This window comes from Muscardinus avellanarius (genome assembly GCF_963383645.1).
Source record: "Muscardinus avellanarius genome assembly, chromosome: 1".
Taxonomy (NCBI): domain Eukaryota; kingdom Metazoa; phylum Chordata; class Mammalia; order Rodentia; family Gliridae; genus Muscardinus; species Muscardinus avellanarius.
In genome coordinates, this window is record NC_137786.1 from 172,583,510 (window position 1) to 172,609,434 (window position 25,925).

At 42.4% G+C, this 25,925-nt stretch overlaps 1 protein-coding gene across 4 annotated transcripts in view; it reads left to right on the forward strand.

Annotated features, from left to right (window-relative positions):
* Positions 1 to 25,925, forward strand: part of TENM4 (teneurin transmembrane protein 4) — a gene marked incomplete at both ends in the record, with an annotated part of 389,090 nt that overhangs the window by 74,853 nt on the left and 288,312 nt on the right. The gene's annotated exons all lie outside the window — the stretch shown is intronic.

Consider the following 25,925-nt stretch of genomic DNA (forward strand, 5'->3'; position numbering starts at 1 on the left):
ATGTCCATGTTCACATTTGATTAGGAGATAGGGCAAGTATTCTTAGTCTCATTTCAAAGATAAAATGAAAAATAAAAGCCAGGTGTGGTGGCATATGCTTGTAATCCCAGTACTTGGGAATCTGAGACAGGACAGGAGGACTTCAGGTTCCAGAACAACCTCAATGACTTGTGAGGCCCTCTGCAACATAGTGAGACTTTGTTTCAAAATAAAAAATAAAAAATAGGGATGGAGGTGTAGCTTGGAAGTAAAGCACTCCTGAGTTCAATCCCCAGTACTGAAGAAAGAAAGAAAGAAAGAAAGAAAGAAAGAAAGAAAGAAAGAAAGAAAGAAAGGGAGAGAAAAGAAAGGAAGCTTAGGTTAAATGACTTGCTTATCATTACCTAATTAAAAACTAACTGAGCCAGGGGTCTTTCTGTACCATGGAGCCAGAGTAAAGCTTCATTGAACACTGAGCAAGGAAACTATCTTGGCTCCAAATGCCATAACAAAATACATAAACTGGGTGGCTTAAACATTTCTGGAGACTGGGAAGTCCAAGATCAAGGTGCCTAAAAATTTGATTTTTAATGGTACCTGCTTCTTGGCTAGTAAACAGCTGCCTTCTCACTGTATCAACATGGCCTTTCCTTGATGCATGCAATTGTGGACAGAGAGAAGAGAGAGCCTTTCTTTTATAAGGACATTAATGCCACCACGAGATCTTGTCCTTGTTAACTCGTCTAAACCTAATACCTTATAAAGACTTCATCTCCAAATGCTATCATATTTGAGGTTAGCACTTCAATCTATAAATTTAAAGAAACCCACATATCCCACCTATTACAGAAGCCAGCCCAGAGCTGAAGCTTCTCTTGATGCCTTGAGGCCTGTAGAGTTTCACTGGGTCTTCATAGTCATCAAAAGCCAAACTTCTGGGAGAAATTCTAGAGCAGTTGGCAGGGGGCAGAGTCTCATGAAGAGAAGGCACCGTACTGCTCTGGGTGTTAGGGAACTTCCCTCATGATTAAGCCTGCCATAATTGAACACTTACAGTGTATCGAACACTGTCAGGAGCTTGACCCATATAACACAAATGTCCCCAAGCCTCATCAGCCTTTAGTCACATTGAATAATAATCTAGAAACCATTACCCAGCCCCCAATAGATTTTACAGGACATACCACTCACTTGGGGCTTTCTGGAAGCCCCCAGAGGCCTCGCATGTGTTCAAGAAGTCTTCTCTGGTGCCTTCATATAATTCCTTGTAAATACTTGTCTCTGCACTTCCATCTAGAACCTCCACAAGACTACCATTCTTCTGCCCAAGGGGCTAGACCCAAGCAGTCCTAGAGGTGCAAACTCCCACTTGCTACACTGTCTATACTCTTCCAAAAACGTTCTATACCTAGAGAAAGTGGAAAAGGGATCCAGAGCCCACTGTCTAAATCTTGGGCCAAGGTCTAATGCAGAGCTTCTTGGGTCCACATCTACTAGCTCTTGAGCTTCCCAGAAAGCCTCAGACTACCCAGGACACAAGCAGGAGAGCAAACTTACTTATCTATTCTGAATAGCCTTCATCGTGTAACAATTACACATGATCTCAGTGGTTTAGAATAATACCCAGGCATGATTTTTTTCATAATTCTGTGAGTTTACCAAGCAACTCTGTGAGCCCTTCTCAGGGTCTCTCATCAGGCTGTGATCACATGGTAGAAGCTGCAGGAACATCCAAGATGGCTGTACTCATGCATCTGGGGTAGAGGGCAGGCACTCTCTCTCTCTCCATGGGATCTCTCCACTTGGCTAGCTTAGACTCCTTTTCATAACAGCTGCATCGCAAGACTTGAACATTCCACTAATCAGGAAGCAGAGTTACCAGTTCTCTTAAGTTTAGGCCCAGAAAGCATTCTACTGCATCCAGTCATTAAAATAATCACAGGGTCATCCAAAATTCAGTGGGAGAGACTATAAGCCCACCTCCTTGTGGAGTTGGTGACCCTCATAGCCATCTTCGATCCACTCCCATATCCCTGGTTTTGAGGGTTGTTACCAAGGACACAGTTCTCCTTGTGGGCTCTATTGACTCCATGTAAGAAGCTGAGCAAGTTGAGAAGCCACTGAGGAGTCAATGACCCTCCAGAGCACACTCAGATTAGGCTGAATGGACACCTCTCCACTGATCTCATATATGTCTTAAACTTGAGCAAGGCAGGTCTTGTCATCCCCCAATTTTTAGATGAAGAAATTAAAACCTAATGAGCTTAAGTGATTTTCCATGGCCACAGCCAGTAAATGGGAAAAACCAGGATTCAAACTGAGGTCAGCCTAACTCCTATGCCACTCTCACTCCGCATCTCCCTTCCAGGTCTCAGATGCCTCTAATGTAATGTGTTAGCTGAGAAAAGAACACAATCATTTTCAAGGGCAATTCTAACCCTAAAATGTTAAAGTTCCTCCCCACCCACCATTTTCCTGAAGAAACACATCTTCACCTGCAGTTCATACTGCTATTCTGTGTCTCTGTTAATGGGATTTCTACTCCATAGGTTTGATCTGTTAGTGTCTTATACTATTTTTTTAAAAATCCAAATGGCTCTTATGAAAAGGTCCTTCAGATTCTGGTAGAAGAGAATTAGCTTCTGAAGCCTTCCCCAGTCCCATAAATCTCTTTGGAGTAGTCAGTACTTTTCCTGCCAGCTGGGAGATGTCAAGGAGTTTTCAAGATATCACTCCCCTGCTTAAAAGCTTTCCATGCCTCCCTCATTGCCCTCAGGATAAGATCTAAACTCTTAACAAGACATACAAGGCCCCTCAAGGTCTGATCTGCCTCTCCAGTCCCATTTTATCCTGCTTACAGTTTCCCAGGCTACCTTGTGTCTCTGTGTTCTTGCTTATCTTATTGCCATTTTCTAGAAGGTCCGCTTCCACCTCTTCCTGGTCAATTATTACTCATTCTTTGAGACACAGGGCATGTATTGTAGAGAAAGCTCAACCTAAAAGACCACCTCTCCTCCCAGGGGACCCTAAGCATGACTTTGTCACCTGGATCACCGCTTTACTTTGAAAGTAAATCTTTATTTCTTCTCTCCTAAAAGATGTGAGATCTCTGAAGACAGGAATTGTGTTTCTTCTTTTCAACATCAACTTTCTGCCCCAGCACAGTGTCTTACACAGAACAGACATGCAGAGAATAGTTGAAATGAATTTAGATTTGAACTGTAAACTGTAAACTCCATGAGGGCAAGTCTCCATTTGTCCTAGCACAAACTCCCCAGTGCATGAAATATTGCAGGAACTCCATAAATCTTTGGTGCTCTTATTAAAATGAGCCTCCTTCGTCATTGCGTTATGCCTGGGTCCTATCTGTTCTTAAAACGACTACTCCAATTCTCCCTTTCCCGTATTTCCACTTTCAGCCCCCATGGAGTAACTGGAACTGACCATCATATATTCTAAATAATCCTAAACAATGGTCATAATACATTAAATTATTACTTTCTGATATTGGACAAAAGGCAGCACCAAACTATGGTTTCCAAGAGAAAGGAAACAAAGCAAACCATATGGTTGTCCCTGTGGAACTGCAGAGAGGGAAAGTTCAAACAGAAAACCATCCTGCCAGTTTAGGGCTGCTGGCAAATCTAAAATTTGTAGGCTATGATACTAGAGAGAAAAGGCTTTAGAAATCTGCACAGGGGTTCTTTTGAGTTTTGATCAAAATCTAATCTGTACATGTTCAGGGAAACTTCATATGGCTGGAAAAGAGCATCTACTAAGGAAAGAACAACTAACAAGGAATCAAATAGCTGCCAAGCACAGCTGCACGCTAAGCCTGGGAGATGATTTAGTTTCAACCACCCAGAACAGAAAGACCTTGCTGAAACATATCAAAGTCCATCACTAAGCCAAACATGAGAAGGAGGGACGGGGAGGGAATGGAATGGGAATTGGGTAAGGGATGATTGGGTGATGTGTGCATGTATGGCTCTATCATCTTGTACTCCATTACGATATATGACTACAATGCACCAATAAAATTTTTTTTACAAAAAGACATCCTGGGCTTCTGGTAGAGGGTGTAAAAAGGCCACCCCTCAGGAATAGATCACCAACCATTGAGTAAAGGCTACTTTAGTCCTATGCTAATGAAACTTAAAATAAGCTTGAGAGGACCAAGTTAATCTTCAAGGAAACTACCTTCCTACCTATGCACTGTTTCAAGAAAGACAGCAAAGCCCAGACCTCAACCTTCCTTAACGCACCATGCATGCAAAGGAGGGGCCAGGACACTCAACTAAGAAAAAATTAGTCAATAGAAACAGAAACCACAGAAATAATGGTGGAATTAGCAAGTGAGGACTGGCAACTATAAACATGTTCAAGGAGTTAAAGAAAATGTGAATATAATGAGTGAGCACATAGAAAATCTCCATAGAAAAATGGAACTAAATAGAAGTTCTTGAGTTTAAAAGTGTATTATCTGAAGTGAAAATTTCACTGCTGGGTTTAACAGCAGATCACACCCTGTATGACAAAAGCTCCATGAACTTTCATACAGGGCAATAAAAACTATCTAAACTGAAGCAGAGAGGGGAAAGAAATAAAAAAGGCCAAAGAAAAATTTCATGGCCTTTAGGGACAATATGGAGTAATCTAAAAATTAGAGTCCTACACGGAGATGTGAAAGAAAGAGGTGAGGACACAAAAGTATTGGATTGAATAATTGCTGGGAATTTTCCAAAATTAATATAAACTAAACCCACAGATTCAGGAAGCTCAACTGATACCAAGAACAAACACAAAGAAAACCATCATAAAAAAGCTGAAAATAAATTATAAAGGGAAAAATCTTCAAAGCTATAAGAGAATGGTACACCTTGCCCCTTTCCCATAAACTGAATTCTCCTTCTGTAACACTCCCCCTCTCACCAGGCTCCTTGCCCCCTTATCTGCAGCTGCCCTTTGACTCTGCCTCCACGAGAGCTTAGTTTTATGTCTCCCTCCCTCATGAGATTTGGAACTTTCTAATGGCTGGAAATAGATCTTGCTTTGTGGCTATCACAGCATATTGCAATATCTTACCAGTCATCATCATTGTTCAATGAATGACTTACATTAATGGATGAAGTAAAGGAGTGAATCAGGATAAGAATGACACCGGTCAGTTATCAAATCCTGAACATCTCAGGCAAACAGTCGCTAAGAAGCAGTAGGACCCGGGCCATCCTGAAGTTTCAAAATAATAATCCCTTTTCAGAATCATAATGTTTAAAACCACAATTTATTGAGTGTTCACTGAATGTCTGGCATCGCGGTAAGCCATTAATACATACCTAATTAAAGTCTTACCCCAAGAAAACTAAAGGGCAAGCAGTTAAGTAAATTGCCTCCGGTCACCTATGGTAAGCAGTGTTGTTAGGCTCTCCTCTCGGGATGGATTTCAAAAGCTATGCTTTTTGACCACATTTCTCTACTCCCTACTGACAACCATTCCTTACTTGTGTGAGTCCGTGCCTTTCTACGTTTGCTCAAATTATTTCTTCTGTCGGTTGCCTCCTTTCTCATCTATCTGGCCAAGTCTAGTTTTTATTCATGATCCACACCGAGCATTACCTTTGGCAGGAAGGATGCATTCACACACCATCATGAGCCCAGAAAACAGAGCTCCACTGAGCCCCCTTGCTGTTTTAAGCTAAAGGACTCCTGAGATGAATGGATAGGTTTTCTGTCCTAAAGCAACTTAGAGTCCAATCAGAGAAGGAGCCCTGTAAGTAAATGAGATCACTGCAGGAGAGAGGGCAGTGGGAGGGGCTCAGAGGCCCCAAACCAGCCTGGAGTGGTCAGGGAGGGCTTCCTGGAAAAGGTCATGCCTGAGATGAATCCTCAGAGTATGCTCAGTGGCCATAATATAAAATATGTACAGAAGAACAAATTCACTGTGTGTGCAGGAGAGCACACTGGCAAAACAGCCAGGGTTGGTGGGAGGATGGGAAAACATCCTCTTGAAGCCACCCATTCTCCCGACATCTGTCTCCAGCAGACTTTGTGCAGGTCTGAATTTCTATTCTTTCCCTAGAAGTCTGCCGTAACTCTGACTCCTGCTTACCCCGTGGCAAATGGAATTAAACTCCTTTTGAATAGATCTATCTTAAGAGTGAGTTAATGGCTCACGATTTTTCAAATTTAGGGGAAATCCATAGTTGTCCCAGCTTTATAGCTTGGTATTATTGGATAATCAAACACAACTATTTTCTCAAAATAGAACGGTTTCCCCTGCCTGCCCACACCCCTTCCCCTAGTGGTGAAGAGAGGGGAGTCAGGGTTTTGCCTGGGTCTGGGCTCTTTTCATTCTAGACTGTGTAATTGGTCCTTGCAGACAGAGGTTAATTTCCCACCGTGAATTCCCTACCAAAGTAGCATGGGTCCTGGGGGGAAACCAGAGGAGAAATTGCTTCCAGGTGCCACCTGGTCTCCCTGCCTGCTGTGAGGGAAGCCATTGGAGGACGTGCAAGGAGCAAGGGCCAGGGAAGCCAAACCAGGGCTTGAGCAGAGCCATTTACTAGCCAAGTGCCCTGGGGCTGGTGGGCTAATCTCTAGACTTCAGTTTACTCATCTGTAAAATAGGGATAACGCCACCCTATTAACCGTGGGATGAGACATTAGGGGCTTGGCACAGTACTTACATAAACAAGCATTCAACGAATGCCTTTGCCTCTTGGGTGCTTGGTACAATCCTGCCGCCATCTGCCTCTTTCTTTCTTGGGGAATTCGGAATTCTCCCTTTCATAGGCCTTTGGGAAACTTAGCTCCCAGATGTTTCTATCAGAAGCAGGCAGTAGTGAATACTTTTTTTTTTTTTTTTTTGGTACCTCAGAGGGAATATAAAGCTTAAATAGAAATAGAGACATTTTAAAACTCTACATTTAAATATTGTACAGGTATTTCTTGGCAGGGCTCCACTGGCATTTTGAACAGGACATGTTTAGCATTCTTACTCCAGGGAATTAAATGCCAGTAGCAGCCTTCTTAGTCATTGTGACCTCTATACAGCTTTAGCCACACCCAAAACACACACACACACACACACACACACACACACACACACACACATGCATCCCATGCCCTACCTGAAACACTGCTACCAGGTGATAAGCCATTATCACTTGTACAGAGTATGTCATCCCTCTGCACCCTAAAAACACTGCCATTGAATGCAGAACATTATTGTTAAATTTTATTCATTTTCATATCATTTTTATAATTATACAAGTAATGCATGGTCTTTGAAAAAGTCAAACACTAGAGAAATGTGACAAGTGAAAAAAATGCAAGTCCCCAGCATTAACATTTTAAATATTTATACTATTTCTCTTGTAAAAAGTAATAAAGTCACACGGTTAAAAATTGAAATAGTGCTAAAGGGTATAAAATGAAAAGTAAAGGTCTTTAGCATCAGCTCCATCCCATCATTGACAGTTGTATATGAGTCTTTCTAAAAATCTCTTTAGAAACTAATATGCATGTAAAGCTTTTCCAAACAAAAATAGAACCTTGTACTCTGTGTTGTTCTGTGACCCCCCCCCCAATATGTTGTAAATCACTCCCTGGCAACACATTTAGGTCTTTTTTTTTTTACATATATACTTTTATTGGTGCACTGTCATCTCATGCCACGATGTAGTTCAGAGTGATAGTGAGATCTTTCTGGTTCTTTTCACCCATTTCAGAGTAATCTGTGGAATATAAGGCCTTGGTTCCTTCTGTGTCTTCACTCTTTGGGTTTATCTGTGGGGACTGCTGTCTGTGCCAGCTTTCAGGCCCTACACCTTGGTGGTGGTGGTAGTAATAGATGGTAGACACTGTAGAAATAGAGGATATGCTCAAGTGAGCATGGCAGAAAACTGGAGACGTGTGAGGGAAAGTCAGAATACTGGGGTTCCAGGCTCAGCACAGTCTCCCCAAAGTTGGGCAACTTGGAGTAGTTCCCTGGGCCATAGTTAGTTGTTTCCTTGGCTATACAGTTTGGAGGAGGGACAACATTACTCTTAACCTCTAATCTATCTACAAATCTTTTTTTTTTTTCTTGCACTACTGGGGATGGAACCTAGGGGAGCATTCTACCTTCGAGCTATACGTCCAGTCATATATATATATATATATATATATATATATATATATATATATATATATATATAGTGTGTGTGTGTGTGTGTGTGTGTGTGTTACTGGGGGTGGAACCCAGAGGCTTTCTACGTTTGGGCTATACTCTCAGACCTATTTTTTTTTTAATTTTATTTGGAAGCAGGATCTCATTAAGTTGCTGAGAGCCTCATTAAGTAGCTGAGGTTGGCTTCAAACCCATGTGATCCTCCTGTCTCAGCCTCCCAAGCGTGGGGATTTACAAATGTGCACTACCACTCCCGGCTTTCCAGCCCTATATTTTGTCTTTATTTTGAAACAAGGTCTCACTGTTTTGCAGAGGGCTTCATTAAGTAGCTGAGGCTATCGACAAACTGCAATTCTCCTATCTCAGCCTCCCAAATACTGGAATTACAAGCATGCGCCACCACGCCCAGCTATCTACAAATCTTAAACTTTGAAAATAAGTTCTAAAAAATAATTCCCATGGTTCAACAAAGGAGGCAGAAGTATCAAACCATCATTTTATTTATTTATTTATTTATTTATTTATTTATTTATTAATGGTGGTACTGGGGATGGAACCTTTCTACCTCTGGGCTACACTCCCAGATTTATTTGTGTGTGTGTGTGTGTGTGTGTGTGTGTGTGTGTGTGTGTGTGTGTGTGTGTGTACTGGAGTTCCTGGAAACCCCTTCTACCTCCAGGCTACGCTCCCAGACGCCTATTTTTTATATTTTTATTTGGAAACAGGGTCTCTTAAGCCAGCGAGGCTGGCCTCGAACCTGCGCAATCCTTGTATCACCACCTCCCAAGCTCAGGGATTACAAGCTTGCACTACCACGCCCGGCCCAGACCTATTATATATATATATATATATATATATATATATATATATATATATATATACATATATATATATATTTATATTTATATATATATATTTTATTTTTTATTTTTTTGGAAACAGGGTCTCTTAAGCCAGCAAGGCTGGCTTCAAATCTGTGTGATCCTCCTGTCTCCGCCTCCCAAGCACAGGGATTACAAGTGTGCGCCACCACATCTGGCCAAACCATCATTTTAATACTCTAGGGCACTGGTGCATTCACCGAGACTGCCACTTTTAAGAGTGGGTACGTTGAGGGAGGGTTCTCCATAGGACCAAAGGAGAGGGAAGCCCCGATGAGGTTACTGCCGAGGAAGTGGCACTGTGTAACCTGAAGATGAGAAGACCGAACTGCGATTCAATTACTCTCTGTGCATACGTGAATGGTCTCTCTGAAGAGAGTTCTTAACACTTGTTCTGCATGTTCACAGAAGATGAAGCAAAAGGAAAGGAGCTGAAATAAAAGCTTCAGAAACTCATGTGAGGTGGAAAGACATCTATTTGATTATCAAGATTAAACAAAAAGTAGAAAGCAAAAGTTGCTACCAAAGGATATTGTGTGGGTCTCTGGCTCTGGATACATTCAAACATAGTTAAAACGTGCCTAGAGACAGAACTGAGCCAAAAGTACTGGCAGGTACTTTCCCACCTTCTATGATTCTCCCACAGTCATAAATGCTAAGTCCCAACTAAAAGAAAACCTCTGGTTAATGTTATCAGGCATATCTTGACGCTGATGACTTTTTTTTCCCTTTGGTATAGGGAATTGAACCCAGAGGCGTATATGGGGGTGCCTTAGATTAACAGGGTATAACAGCATAGGCCTTAAAGAGACAGACCTGAACCTGAGTCCTGGCTCTGTATGGATGAATTGCCTGAGACAAAGAACATAGCTTGACTTACCATAAGTTTTTTCATCTATTTAGTAGAAATGATAGTACCTACTTCTCAGTTGTTGTGAACATCAGCTAAGACAGAATATATAGCACTTTACACCATGCCTACAATATAGAAATTACCATGTTGTAACTGCTTTTTGATTATTTGGAGAACCTTCACATTGGTCATTTTTAGATATGCATTTTGCTTTGTTGAAGAATAATATGTGGTGCTGGCTGGGCATGGTGGCACACCTTTGTAATCCCAGTACTTGGGAGGCTGAGACAGAAGAATCGCAGGTTCACAACCAGCCTCAGCTACTTAGTGAGGCCATCTGCAACTTGGTGAGACTGTGTTTCAAACTAAATAAAAAATAGGAGCCGGGCGTGGTGGCGCACGCTTGTAATCCCAGCATTTGGGAGGCTGAGACCTGGAAGATTGTGGTTCGTAGACAGCCTCAGCTACTTAGTGAGGCCCTCTGCAACTCAGTGAGACCCGGTTTCAAAATAAAGAATAAAAAATAGGGCAGGGGGTGTAGCTCGGAGGTCGAATGCCCCTGGGTTCCATCCCCAGACCCGCAAAATAAATAAATAAATAAATAAATAAATAAATAAATAAATAAATAATAGGGCTGGGGGTATAGCTCGGAGGTAGAATGCCCCTGGGTTGAATTCCCAGTACTGCAAAAAATATATATAACATGTACAATAAAATGTCTAATGTGCCTTACGTGTACAACTCGGTGATATTTTACAATATGTACATCTCTGTAGCTGTAACCCAGATCAAGATATAAAAGATCTCTAACAAATAGGTAAGGTTTCCTCATGTGCCCAATTTCCTTAAGGCAACCATTGTTCTGCCTTTGTAAACATTCCTTATTTTGCCTGATATTGAATTTTGTGGGAAAGGTACCATGCCATATGCATTCTTGTATCCAGCTTCTTTTACCTGCGACAAATGAATCTTTGAAAATCTGTGAGATTCACCTATGGTGCTGCATACATCAGTAATTTTTTTTAATTGCTCTGGAGCTTCACATGGTATGAATATATTACAATTTATTTATCAGTTCACCTGTTAATAGACATTTGGGTTGTTTCCAGACTGTTATGGATAAAACAGCCGTGAGCATCACTGTTATTATATCATCACCGCAGAGTAGACTAGGAATATGAATGTGCCTAGCTGTAAATTGATATGATTGACAGAGAAATATTATGATGGGGAGGAAACAATAAAATAGTTACTGCTGCTGTTGCTATTGCTATTATTCCTACAAGTTATTAAGCTGTTTCTGTAGGTCAGCCATTGAACAACATATTTTATATGCCTTTTCCTACTTAACTCTTGGAGAATTCACAAGAGATAACATTGTATTCATCCACTTTGCAGTTTAGGAAACTGAGCTCAAAGAGTTATTTGCTAAAGCCACATTGGTCCTTTTTGCTCCAGAGCCGTGAATCCCACAGTGCCAAGAGTCAAAGACTTGGGTGCAGGTGCCCTCGTCCATGTACAGTGTGACAGGTCTCCGTGTAATCTCCCCCAGTCACAGTTCTCTTCATCTGAAAAATGGGTGTGATCCTACTTATAATCACCAAGGGGTAAAACTGATCAGAATAAGATGTAATCATTTAGCTCAGTGTCTATAATATAGTGTGTATTGGTTAATACCCGTTTTCTTCCTTCTGAAAAATTAAATGCCTTTAATGTTGGAGGTGTTTCTTTGAGTCTTACAGTTTTAAGCCAGATAGGAAGAGTAGGGGAAGAAGAAGGCTGAGGTTTATTAATGGAAAAGCTACATTCGAATATGTGTATGCATGTGAATATAACATTGTTAATCTGGACACTCAGTACTGGGAAAGAGGGAAAAGGGGAATCCGAATACATGCCATTGCTAACATGATCCACATTATGATGTGAGAATATAGTGCACCAGTTTAAAAAAAAAATCTTATTTTATCCCTTCAACAAATACCCAAAATAAAATTTCCTGGAAAGCTGCAAAAATTCTTCATGTTTTGTCTGCTCCAACATATCTTGGTCTTTGTTTCTGGAGTAAGGAAAGTTCAATAGGATAAAAGGAAATTGCCCCTAGTATACCCAAATGAAAATAAACTCATCTTAAGGGATGGTGCCCCACCTAAAGCACTCTGGAGGGAGACCAGGGACTTGAAAGTAATGAAAAGGTTCTATCATGCAGAGGGTCTCTGGAATGCACACAGAGAAGCATGGGGTTCTCCCCTCTTTTGTCTAGATGAGCTTTTTTACTGGCCTACTGACCCAGAGAGCACTAGAGCCAACCTGATGACTGGAAGCAATTCAGCAAGTGGGCTGACCCTCACTGAACCCAGAAGCCATAAAGAAAGACTGAAAAGTACCAGTTAAGCATTTCTTCATGGCAAAAATTAATATATATGTATCATAAACTATTTCAAAGGAAATTAGAATATTGTTTGCATGACATAAAATTAATTAATTCCTTTGACAATACAAAAGGCCCTGCAACTCAACCAATAAAAAAGTCAACTATCCAGTAAGAAAAAAAAATAAACATGTAAAGACATGTAGAACAACTCTACTACTCACAGATGAATAAATATTTGGTAAAAGCAGAAAAATATTTAAACTCACTAGTAATTGAAGTCATAAGTATCAAAGGGGTTTTAAGATATTTTACAAATATCAGATAAGCAAGGATTTTAAAGGATGAGATAGCCCAGGGTTGCTCAGGCTGTGGAAAAACATGGGCTATTAGTGAGAATATAAAATTTACACATTCTCTTTTGAAAGGCAATTTGGCATTATCTTTTAAAAAGGTTAAATATAAATATTCTTTGGTCCAGAAATTTATCTTTTTACTTATAAAAATTCTCATTCCAGTGGGGAAAAAATATTTCTTTGTAGCATATGTGTATATCAAATGCCTAGCACAGGGCTTGGCCCACTGGTGGGGACTAACCAGAGATGGCTGGTCCCAAACCAGCGATGGTTTTTAAGTAAGCAAACACTTCTAATTCCAACATGGTTTTACTTAATATGTATTATGTAATTTCTCACAGAAATTAATGATACCTGTGTAGCAGGTTCCATTTTTACCCCCATTTTATAGATGAGGAAACTGGGGCACAGATAAGTAACTTGAATAAGGTCACGCGGTAAGTGGCAGGGCCAGGACCCCCTTCCCAAGAGTCTGGCCCTACAACAGCACTTTCCAGTTGACCTCTTTGCTCTGGTGCAAACTTCCAGAGTGTGCTGTGTGTTGTCTAATATGACACCCACACGGAGTCATTGAATATGTGAAATGCGCCTAGTGTAACTGAGGTGCTTTATCTGTTATTTAATTTCAATTAAAATTAGCATTTTAAATGAATACTACATTAGACAGTACAATCTGTACTCTTAATTACTGTGCTATGTTGGTTATAATTATATTCCCCTCTTATCTGTGGGGAATAAGTTCCAAGATCCTCTGCCCAATAGATGCCTAAACCTTCAGATTATACCAAGTTCTATAGATGTTTTTCTATACATACCTAGGATGAAGCTTAATTTGAAAATTAAACACTACAAGACAGTAATAACAACAGCTAATAATGAAATAGAACTGCTATAATAATATACTATAATAGAAGTTATGTAAATTTGGTCCCTCTAAATCTCTTCTACTGTCACCTTCTCACTTAAAGGAAACACTATGGCTTCTTTTAGCTCATTTGAATTACCAGCATTGCAACTTTAGTGCTTTGAGTCCATTACTAGGTAAAATAAGTGTTACTTGAACACAAGCATTGTGATACAGTGACAGTGAGATAACCAAGATGGTCATGAGGCGCCTAATGTGCCGGAAATGTATACAGGGTGGATACACTACACAAAGGGATGATTAATGTCCTGGGAAGGACAGAGCAGGATGGTGTGAGATTTCACCTAGCTACTCATATTTGCATATCATTTATGAGTTATCTCTGAAATTTTTCATTTAGTATTTGCAGACCATGGTTGACTATGGGTCACTGAATCCACGGAAAGCCCAACTGTGGGTAAAGCAGAGCTATTGTGGTAGCAGTAGTAGCCATGGAAACAGTCGTAGCAGCAGCAGCAGCAGCAGCAGCAGCAATAGCCATTGTTTTTTGGTGCATTAGGAAGAAGACTTTTTGGCAGTCAGAGCTGAAGGAGATGAAGTAGACTGCCTCTGGAGTAAGTACAGAGTTTCTAAGCATATCAGCAGGAACCATATTAGAGATGAGATTCAGGCAGTGTCTTTGGAGGGAGTGACAGATTACAGTAACAGGTCGGACAGTTGTTGATTTTCAAGGTTTAGTCCACCAGTAAGACTTGGAGCCTAAGAAGCAAATGCAATGCAGGTGTGCACCACCACACCTAGCTCCTACATCTGTTCCTTAAGGCCAGTTCGGATGCCATATCTTGTTAACATCTCAGCTGGGAAACTATGCCAACCAATGTTTTTTCCTCCAAAAACTTTCCAGGTACCTAGCCTCTCAGAGGAGAAGAAAGTAACGGTATTTACTCTGTGCCAAATACTGTACCAGGCCTCATTTGTAATATTCTAAGTCTTGTACCAATATAAATAAGGCAGGTGTTGTAAATCCCCATTTTGCATCGGAGAAAACTAGGGCTCAGAGAGATTAAGTAACTTATTACAGATCAAAGTAAGAGGCTAAGATGGGGTTTGAATTTAAGTCTGCCTGATACCAAAACCTGGTCCCCTAATTTCCAAATGAAAAGCCTGACGCCCAGAGGGGTACAGAGAAAGCCAGAATCAGGAGTTATGGGGCCTTGCCCTGGCTAACCCCACCCTCCTCTCATCCTTGAAATCTCCTCCATGTCATGCTTGACAGACAGATGACCATCCTTTTCTTCAGGAACACTCCCTGAGGCTGTTTGACAGCTGAGGAAACCAGTTCCTGGTTAGACTTCTTTGGTTTGCTGAGTCACAAAGAGAGTTAGTGAGAGGCTGCAGCCAAGAGCCAGAGCTCCTGAGACATCCTGAGCTTCTGCTCTGCTCACCCAGCTCCACCCTCAAAGGAGAGGAGACTTCCCAGAGAGTAATTACTATTACTCTGGTAGTAATAGTCTCCAGTGGGTACCACACTGTCCCAGATTCAGTTTTCTCATCAGAACCTCCAATTAGAATGTGAGATCATTGCAGGCAGAGCCATGACTTACCCGCCCGTGTCCCCCAGTGGCCAGACAGGACCTGGTACACAAGAGTCACCAGTTCTACACTGTGGAATTCATGGCAAAACAGAAGCACAGGGGAGGGCACCGTTCATCTGACCCATTAGCAGAGCTTTTCCTCATGAAGCAGATGTTAAAAGTCTGACAGGTTCGTTGTGAAATCATTTATTTAAGGTGTTGGACATAATTGGTGCTCCAGGAGTCGGAAAGTTTTTCAAGGGCAGCATCACTGGCCTAGTCCCAGTGCCTATTGAATAAATGAATTAACAAAAAAGATGAACAGGCTAGAGATGAACAGGCTTTGAGGACCTTGGGTGCACTTGCTACTCAAAAGGTGTGAATTTTCTTCCCTCCTTTCAAGCATGTGACATTTGAACTAGGCCTTTAGGAAGAAATATGTGATCTGGGAGTAGCAGTGTACACTTGTAATCCCACTAGTTAGAAGGCTGAGACAAGAAGATCGCAAGCTCAAGGCCAGCCTCAGCAACTTAGCAAGACCTTGTCTCAAAAAAAAAAGAAGAAGTGCTGAGGTATAGCTCAGAGGTAGGGTGTCCCTGGGTTTAATGCCTAGAACCAAATAATAATTTTTAAAAGCCAGGCATGATGGTACACACCTGTAATCTTGGTACTTGGAAGGCTGAGACAGGAGGATTGCAGATTTGCAGCCTCAGTGAGGTTTCAGCAACTTAGTGAGGTCCTATTTCAAAGCAAAATGTTTTTTAAAGGGGCTGGAAGTATAGCAGGGAGTTAGAATGCCTCTGGGTTGAATCCTCAGCACACACACACACACACACACACACACACACACACACTCACACACACACAAATACTGCAAGTCAAAAGAATAGCCCACAAAGGGCCAGAAGCCAGGTAAGGGCCCAGGAAGCTTGTTCCTCAGAACCAAGCTAGTATGTAATCAGTCACTTTGAGAGAGCCATGGTGGTCCTACACAGGGTGTCAGCAAGAACAGTCCCCAGGGCTATTTTTAAAATAGACCAAGCTCAGAGACTTTATCAGAACACCTCAAAGCAAGCTTCCAAAGTGCAGGAGGTACAAAGGTTTGAGATCAACTGGCACTGTGGGGTCTGTGATGCAACAACTGGGCATTTTTGGCATGGAGGAGAGCCATCTGCTGTGCTTTGGATGATCAAACCCCTCCTGGGGAAGTGCTTAGGTGCAGGTCTGGCTGGATTGTTGGGCACTGCAGCTTCATAGAAAGCTAACAGGCAAGAGAAGCAGTCCCCGATACATAGGCTTCACCTCCAAGTGTAGGCTAATGGAGACTAAAGAAGGGCTGGAGGGCAGGGCCCCACTTGACCACTGACATATCATGGCATCCACACTGGCTGTAGGGAACCTGTGGAGAGAAAGTTGGGGCTTGTGGTCAATGCATCTTCCACTTGGCAATCCTAGAGGGAACATGGAAACCAGAGGAGGCAGGACCTCAGATGCTGGCCTGGCCTCTGTAGAGAGAGGAAAACTTTTAAAGCCACTGGTTTTCAGAAGATGCCAAAGCCCTTAGTGGGTCTGGAGCTAAAATGAGACAAGGCCTCCAAGAGTGTAAGCCTTGTCGAAGGGAGGTAATGTGAGAGCAGGGGCCTCTGTACCATCAGTACCAGCTCTGCCTGGCATCAGTACCCACCAGAAGATCCTGGGGTTATGACTGATGTGGAAGTGTTTGTTCTTGGGTGGAGACTGAGGTCACTACCCCCTCCCTGACCCTGCATGGCTAAAATATCCAGGTTCCTCATAGGCAGGATTCCCTGAGTCATATCCTCTGGAAAGTCCTGGCCAGGCCAGGACACTGGAAATGTGGGAGATGCTTATGTAGGTTGGAAGGGAACCCAAAGAAGTGGGCTATGATTTGATGGCAACTGAATGAGACCATCAGAGGAAAATTAGGGTGAAAATGGAAAGTAGTAGGAGTAGAATTTTAAGAAGACTGTCCACTATCCTAAGGCAGGATATAATGGGATGCCTTAGACAAAACTGCATCTCAAACTGGCTTCAGCAATTATTAACTTGGGAATTTATGATCTCACTTAGCAACAAATCCCAAAGCAGAGAAATTCCAGGTGTGTTCATCAAAGCTCAGATTCAGCTTCTTGGCTTCACAGGTGCAGTTCCAAGGCATTGTGTCCAGATGGCTTGACATCCAGGGAACCCTGGACCTCTCCTCATGCCAGACTGGCCAGTGGTTCACATTTCACCATTGTGATATGCCAGTCAGGATCCACCCACTGAGACACACAATGTAGATGTGGCTAGCCAACAAAGTCAGTTCCCTTAGCCAGGACAGTGGGCGTTCAAAGACAACCAAGAGTGGCTATGACAGAGAATAATATAATTAGCTCTATCCCTGCCTGCAGGGCCATGATGGGGCTGCAATGAGATCATTGGTGTAAGAGGGTTTTCTGAACCAGGAAGGGATCTGTACATAGGATGGGTTGTTACCATCCTTATAAAATAATTACATTTGTATTATAGAATAATAGGTGGTACTCGAATGTAGTCATTCGTCCAGCTTGGGGCTGCTCTTTCCTGCTCATCAACACACCCTAAACATACAACATGCCTGTCATGGAGATATGAGTTATAAACGTTAAAAATAAACCAGCTCAGCCGGACGTGGTGGTGTACACCTGTAATCCCCGCACTTGGGAGGCAGAGACAGGAGGATCATGCAGGTTCCAAGCCAGCCTCGCTGGCTTAAGAGACCCTGTTTCCAAATAAAAATATTAAAAAAAAAATAGGTCTGGGAGTATAGCCCGGAGGTAAAAGGGTTCCATCCCCAGTACCACCAAAATATAAATAAATAAATAAATAAATAAACCAATAAACCAGCTCCTTCACAGTAATGAGGTGATGCATATCCATGCTTTCAGCAAAGCTGTCTGCATGGGGGAGAGGTTACTGTGAAAAACAGCATAGACTTTGGAACCAGGCAATTACAGTGTCACCCAGGTTTTATAGACTCCACCCTGTGTAACTTTGGGCACCCTATTTAAGTTTTTTAAGCTTGTTTCCCTGGAAAATGGGGAATAATAATCCTTCTCCATGAGTTGTTATGAGAATCAGAGATAAAGTATATCGAGCACAGAGCCTAGCACAGACCAGGTAACAAGTGACTGCAAATGCTCAGGGGGAGCCCTTGCACCTGAACTCTCATCACCATGTGACCCCTGAGGTGGGTACCATTGTTATTCCCGTTCTTCAGACAGAGAAACTGAGGCCCAGAGATCTTGAAATACTTGCCTATGTTTGCACAGTGGTAGCAATGGGATTCAAACTCTCACAGGTGACTTTGGGGGTCCATGTTCCTACCACACTGCTGGGCTGCCCCTCATTTCTACTATTATTATTGATATTAATGTACAAAACTAATTCTGCTGCTGCCTTATCATAGGACCTTGAGCTCATTCTATCACCCCACCTGGCCTCATTTTCTTTACTTGTAAACCTCTATGTAAAGAGCGTTGCTCTTTTTAAGCTTCCCAGAGAAAGGATTAGTTGCTTAGGCTGTGGCTGGTCAGTACCTGGAGTCGCCTCTGCCCAGCTTGACCTTGGCCAAGCTCATTGATGACTCTAACACTGAGCTTCTTTGTCTCTGAAAAAGGGATACCCGAAGTCTCCACCCCATAAGATTGTCATGAGGATTAAAAACAGATGCATGTCTATACACAGTGTGGCACCGAGTCAGGCAAAAAGAAAGTACCCGATCAATAGTGACTATTATTATCATGGTTGTTATTAACAAGTCATTTTTTCTCCTCTGCATAAAACTCCTCTCAGAGCTAAGGACTCAGTTACTCATGCAGAAAGCCCAAGAGTGATTTCTTTCAGAAAATCATAGATTTGGAGAATGGAATTACTTAGCCTTCTTTGAACGTCTCTCCTCTCATCTGCTAAATGGGGAGGTGGGGGAGGGAGTAAAGAGATGCTCAGAGACTGATATGAAGATTATGTGGAGTAAAACAAATCAGTCTTGCTAGTCTTATTACCAGAACTTTAAGAGAGCTTAGAAGGCAACCTATATGTGTAACCACGGTAATTCAGGGACCCGGAGAAGTTTGATGACTCAGCTCAGGTGGCTGATGCTGGGTCTACAGCCCGGGAGTAGGGTCAGACCCTGGATTCTACCAGATGCCTTTGTATGATCTGAACTCTGCCCTTCTCTCTCTCTCTTCATCTCTGTGCCAATTCCCTACCTCTACTCTGGACACACACACACAACACTTAGTTCTTGGTTTACCTTGCAAGACTGAGCTCTTTCCTATCTTTGGGCCTGAGCACACACAGCTCTTTCTGCCTGGAACACAATGAGCAGCCCTTTCTAGGCACACACGTGCACACATTTGCCCACAGTGTCCCCTTCACCTGTCTACCTCAGAGCTCACCTTCAGACCTCTGCTAAATCATGACTTCCTCTAGGATAGTGCCCCCGAGTCCTAAGGGTTCACTACATAAGGGTCTACTCTGTGCTCCCCACTCTTACCATATTATGGGATAATTGCCTATTTGGGTTTATTTGGCCATTAAAGGTGGAACTTCTGAAAGGCAGTCAGGGACCTGATTTGATTCCCTTTTATAGCTCCCCTGGGGTGCTGGTTGGACTTCCCATTGGGATTGCTGAGAACTGTCTAGTCAGGATCTAAGTGCAGGACACTCCAGAAGGATGCTGACCTTGTCCTCCAAGAAGCTGGCATTTACCTCCTCTGGATAGCCCTGGGACCTAACAAACAACACAGAACCACCCGCATACACATGCCAGACTCTCGGACCACTGGACTCTGTGTACTTGGCATGCAGGAACATCCTTAATACATTTCCTACCCCGCAGGCACCTCTCTCCTTCCTCATAGTCCCAAACATGTGAAATCCGAGGCAAATGTAGTCCATGTGTGCTGGCTCCAAAGTCAAGGGGATGCTATTTCTCAGGATCTGCCCAAGAAACACAGAGAAGCTTTTTTATACAAGCTTTGTCCAGGAACTGACACTCCAGAAAGCAAAGAGTTCTGTTCAGCAACCAGGCGTTACTGTCCAAGGAGTAGAGTTGATCTGAACTCCTGGGCTTAGGCCATTCAATGTCACTAGTATCCAAAGTATAAACTCCTCTGTCTCCAGATGAGCCTTTTGGTTAAAAGAAACAAAAGCAGTCAAATCCTTATTTCATTCCTAATCCAGTGCTCTCAGTTGGAGGGGGGCAACCTTCCTGGAAAGCCTTAGGGATAGGACCATGTTATTAGCTAATTGCATAGGTTTCTGGCTCCAATTCCCCCACCACAATGTTGTCAGTTTCCTTGATGGGGCTGCAGAAAAAGCATAGGTAGAAAGTCTATCCATCTAGGTCAGTGCCTTTCTTCTACTTAGGCACTGACCAACCTCAATCCTTCTAGAGCTCATTTCCTTTATCAGTAAATGGGAATAATAGATATTATATTATAAAATATAAATTAATATATAATATATTAGTATACAATATATATTCATAGTCAGGATTATATAGTATATATTATATAATATGATATATATATATTACAGAAGTCTTACAAGGACTAAATATAATAATGCAATATGTAAACATTCCTTCTATGTAAATGACCACCAACTGAGGGCATCCCATGCTGACAACCCAGGGAGGTATGGTAGACAGAATATGAGCTCTAGAGTTACATCTGAATTTGCAGTTTACTGCCATAGATCTTGAACAAGTCACTTGGTTCTCTCTGCACCTCAATTTCCTCATCTGTAACAAGGGCTTTTTCCACTTGAAGTTCCACAAGCACCGTTAGGAATGACATTGTGCCCCCCCCCCCAAAAAAAGATAACTTAAAGTGCTGCCCTTCAGTTCCTGAGAACGTGACTGTATCTGGAAACAGGGTCACTGCAGTTGTAATTAGTTAAGATAAGGTCACTTCAAAGTGTGGGGGGGGGTTGCCATGACTGGCTTCCTTATAAGAGAGCAGCTGTGTGAAGACAGAGGCAGGGGAACACCGTGAGAGAACAGAGTCAGAGACAGGAGGGATGCTGCTGCAAGCCAAGGAGGACTACAGCTACCAGCTACGCACCAGAAGCTAGGAAGAGGCAAGGAAGGATTTCCCTTCAGGTTTCAGAGGCTGGCCCCGCTAAAACCTGGATTCTGGAACTTCTGGCCTCCAGAACAGTGTAGCAATAAGTTTCTGTTGTTTATTAAATTTTGGTTAACATTTGTTGAGAATGGCCCTTGTTGTGGAGGTTGCCATGGGAAAGCTGGTGTAAAGTTCTCAGTCCAGTGCCTGATACACTAAAAATATTTGTTAATGTCTCTTCCTTTCCCTTCTTTTATCTACACAAAGGCTCCTTTTGGCACAGAGTATAGTTTCTGATGAAAAGCAGGGCTATTTTTCTTCTAATTTGTGCCTTAAACCTCCTCAGAGGTTCCCACTTTGGGAACCTCCTTCTGGGTACATTCCAGACCTGGGTGAGACCCCGTCACCATAGAACAGTTAGGCAACCAGTTCATTACCTGTCTGCCCTCCCCTGACTGTTTGCCTTGATTTTTCATGCCTTTATTGAGGGACAGAAGAGGAGTTTCTAGAATTCTTGGTCCTTATGTTGATGTCCCCTCAAAAACAACAACAACAAAAAAAGTTGCAAGAAGTTTTGTAGACATCTAATGAGGGCAAGAAGCCAGGGACAAAAATGAGCTGAGGGAAAGCTGTTTTAAATCAGGGTGTTTGCCAGGGAAAAGTTTGGGGAAAATGCCTCTTGCTGTATTCATACATTCACACCACATGGAATTCTGTTATTTTCTAAAACTTTTTATTGAAATATTATAGCTATTTAGAAAGACTGCAAATGATAAATGCACAGTGCTGGCTTTAGTTTACATGCTTTTTATTTCCTGGTTGGTTTGTGCCCACTTCGTTGGTTGCACGGATCCCTGACTCCCACTCTAAGAATTTATGAAATTCTGAGCCAGTCCCTGGCGAGAACTCCAGCTCTGGCCTCCGGTGGCCTGGGTCTGAAGCCTATCTCCACATCTTGCTATTTTCTGACTCTAAATATAACTGTCCTCTTCCCATGGCTGATGAGAAATCAGGGAAGTAAGCCCATGAATTTTAAAGTATATACACTTAGATTTATCACTGTGATCCATTTGGGTTATTTTAATGGAAAGAGCATGGGCTTAGGGTCCAACAGAACAAAGTTCAGAGCCCAGCCTGGCACCCACCGGCTGGGTGACCTCTTTGAAGTCTCCAATCTGCATCTGTCACCTGGAGCAATCCTAGCATTACCCTTCAGGGAATGCAGGATTAATTGAGATGATTTCTAGAAAGGGCCTTCCACAGCATTGGTCCCACAGTAGGTGCCAAGTTGATATCCACCATCCCTGCCCAGCAGCTGGCGCCTTTCTCTTTGTAGCTCCCTCTCTCTCTCCTCTTTCATCTGGGCCTAATGCCTCCCTCCTCCCTCCAATATCTGAGCAGAAGGAGGCCTGATGAACAGATTCTGCTCATACCCGTTCTTGGGGCCTAGAATTTTGCAGCTGTGTCAGTTGAACAGAGGAGGAGAAATATACATAGGCATATCCCCAGGAAGTAATAAATGACTTTAAACAGCTGTTTGGGAGACTTTTTAAATCAAATATCAGTGCGAATGTACAGAGCCCCATCCCCCCTCTGCAACCAGATCATTTAAGGCCTGTTATCAATTTCAGTGGCCCCTTGCTCACATTTGCCAGCAGATTTTGACAGTCAAGGACAATCCAGCTTGCCTTGTGCCATCCTTTCTGGCACATCTCATGGAAAGCGGACCCTCCATAGACCTGGATCAGGCCTCCAGAGACCTTGGTGGTCCGTCTTAAGCCCCTTTGGAGGTAGCCTCTAGGGAAGGTTGAAACAGCTCATGAGAAACCTGGAGCCGCTTCTGACACTCAGGTCTCCCATTCACCAACCCCCATACTTACCACGTCGTACTCCATCACCGCTCTTCCCTCCCCCAGTATCCCTGCCTCTTATGTAAAATGATGCATTTCAGTCTCCTTCACTCCAGAGGCTGAGAGACCCTCCAGGGAAAGGACCAGTCTTATCTCTAGGGCTCAGTCAGGGCCACACACAGGCTGCACTGGTGTAGGACTGGGGCTGACCATAAAAGGCAGATCGGAGAGAACTACCATTATTGAGCACCTGCTGTATGACAGACATGTTCTCAGATCCTGAAGATACCAGGGTCTTAAAAGATGAAACAGCCTGACAGAAATGAGTTATCAGTTTGAAATCCAGATCTTACTTGCTGCTCCTTCCTTGGGTCAGGGTCCCACTTAGCCCCTTACAAGGTGTGTCTATATACAAGTCACATCACCTCTCCTCAGTTTTTCTCTCTGTAAAATGGGAGTGATGGGCCCTAACCCCGCCCAGATATGACCAGGATGACAGATATGAAGCTTCCATGTAAACTGTAGAGTAAATGTGATTCGTATGGAAGCACTATTTTTATCAGGAGCTCGGTAAATTAAAATAAATTCTAATATGTAGTGGGTGTCCACTAAATATGAAATCACTGCATTGCTGTGGTCACATGAAGATAATGAGACCAGATTGGTCCTTAGAGAATTGGCTCATGAGAACATATATGTAGAATGGCCTTAGAGTGCATTTATTTGCCCAACGGTAACCTGGCCCCGACCACATCTCAAGGCTCATCTCCTGATACACTCGTTATGCTTCTCCAGCCCTGTTAGCTGCCTTGCTGTCCCTTAGATGAACTTGGCCGTGCTATCGAGTCTTTGCAATGGCTGGGTCCTCTGCCCGGAGAGCAGAGACTTCCCCAGATGTCTGCCTAGCTCCTTCTCTCACTTTGCTTACAAGTCACCTCATCAGAGAGGACTTCTCTTGCACCCTATTTAAAATAGCACGCCATCCCATGACCCCTAGCCCCTGTTCCAATTTGACTTTCCTTCAGAGTGTTATTTCCTCACTAGATCTTGTTCTGTGCAGATATTTGCTTTCTTGATTTTTCTCCTTCACGAAAATGTAAGTTTCTAGGAGTAAGAGCTTGGCCTTCTTCACCTATCAGTGATGCTTAGAGTATTGCCTGGCAAAAAAAAAAAAAAAGTAGGCATGAAATAAATATTTGAGAAAGAAATCAATGGTCATAATTCAATAATGAAAATATAAGTAACTCAACTAATAGGTGAAGGATCTAAGTAGACATTTCTCCCAAGAAGACATACAAGTGGTTAATAAGTACATGGAAGATGCTTAAAATCATTAGCCATCAGGGAAGTGCAAACTGAGCCACAGTGAGAGCCCACTTTATACCCACTAGAAGAGCTGTAATCAAAAAGTTAGAAGACAACAAGTATTGGTGAGGCTGTGGAGAAATTGAAACTCTAATGCACTGTTAGTAGAAATGTAAGATGGTGTAGTCACTCTGGGAAACCATCTGGCCATTCCTTAAAAGGTTAAACATAGCATTACCATACAATCCAGCAATTCCACTCCTAGGTTTGTACCCATGAAAAACAAACACATGCTCCTTCACAAAAACTTACACATAGATTTTTGTGGCAACATTATTGATGATAGCCAAAAAGTTTGGAAACAATCCAAGTTTGATAAATGGCTAAACAGAATGCGGTGTATTCATACAATGCAGTGTTATTTGACAATAATGTGAAATGAAGTTCTGATTCACATGGTACCATGGGTGAACCTGGGCATTATGAACCTTAGCATTATGTTAAGTGAAAGAAGCCAGGCACATATTGTATGATTCCATTTATATGACGTAGCCATAATAGCAAATCCACACAGACAGAAAGAAGATTAGTGATTGTCCAGGTCTGCAGGAGGTGAAGGGACCAGGGAGAGCGACTGCTAATGAGTATAGGGTTTCTTTGGGGAGTTATGAAAATAACCTAAAATTAATCATAGTGCTGGTTGTACTCCTCTGTGAATATATTAAACACCATTAAATTTTGCATTCTAAATGCATGACTTGTATGGTGTGTGAATTATATCTCAATAAAGTTGATATAAAAAATGAACAATGAATGTCCCTGTTGAATACATATGTGTCAAACAAGCAAACTTGCTGAAGGCCATCTCTAAGTGAAGACGGACTTCAGGGCCTCTCTCTCCGACACTGAAGAGGAAGGCACCCTAGAACCTGGCTTCCCCTGGGAGGTAGGTGAAATCAGACCTCCGTTCTCCATGAGTACTTAAAAACATGTTTTTAAGTGTTCAAGTCCCTGAGAACCTGTGAGGAGGAGAGCAGGAGATCAAATGACCTGAGCCTGAGAAATTTACTGCGTCCTGTTTTCCAGAGACCATTTTCCCAGCATAAGTCACAAAGATAGATGGCCTGGGACCTGCTTCTGAAAATAACCACTGTCGAAGAGAGTTGACTTAGTGGGAGCTGCCGTGCTGGGGAAGTAAGACCTTCTAGATTTACTATTGAGTAAGGAGGAGAGTTGGGATTCTGGGGGCTGCGGTTGGCCCAGCTCATCCCAGCAGGGCCCCCAGGCAGAAGCTGTCTTCTAGGGCTGGCTTGCTTTGTGTATTTTCTTCTCTTTAAAATAAGTATTGTTTCTAATCTCATCATTACATCTGTTCCTTGAGAAAAGAGAAGATAAGGAAAATTCATTCATAATTCTACTGTCCTAAAGTAACTGGCATTATACACATTTTGTACAGATTGCACATGTACACATTTAAATAAGTTCAGAAGTACTTTTCATACAGGATTGCATCATGCTTTTTTATATCTTATATTCCACTGTTCTCTACAAACATGGCTTTTTATGTCTTTTATAGCATTGTATTGCTATGCTTTGGTTTACATAATTAGGCAT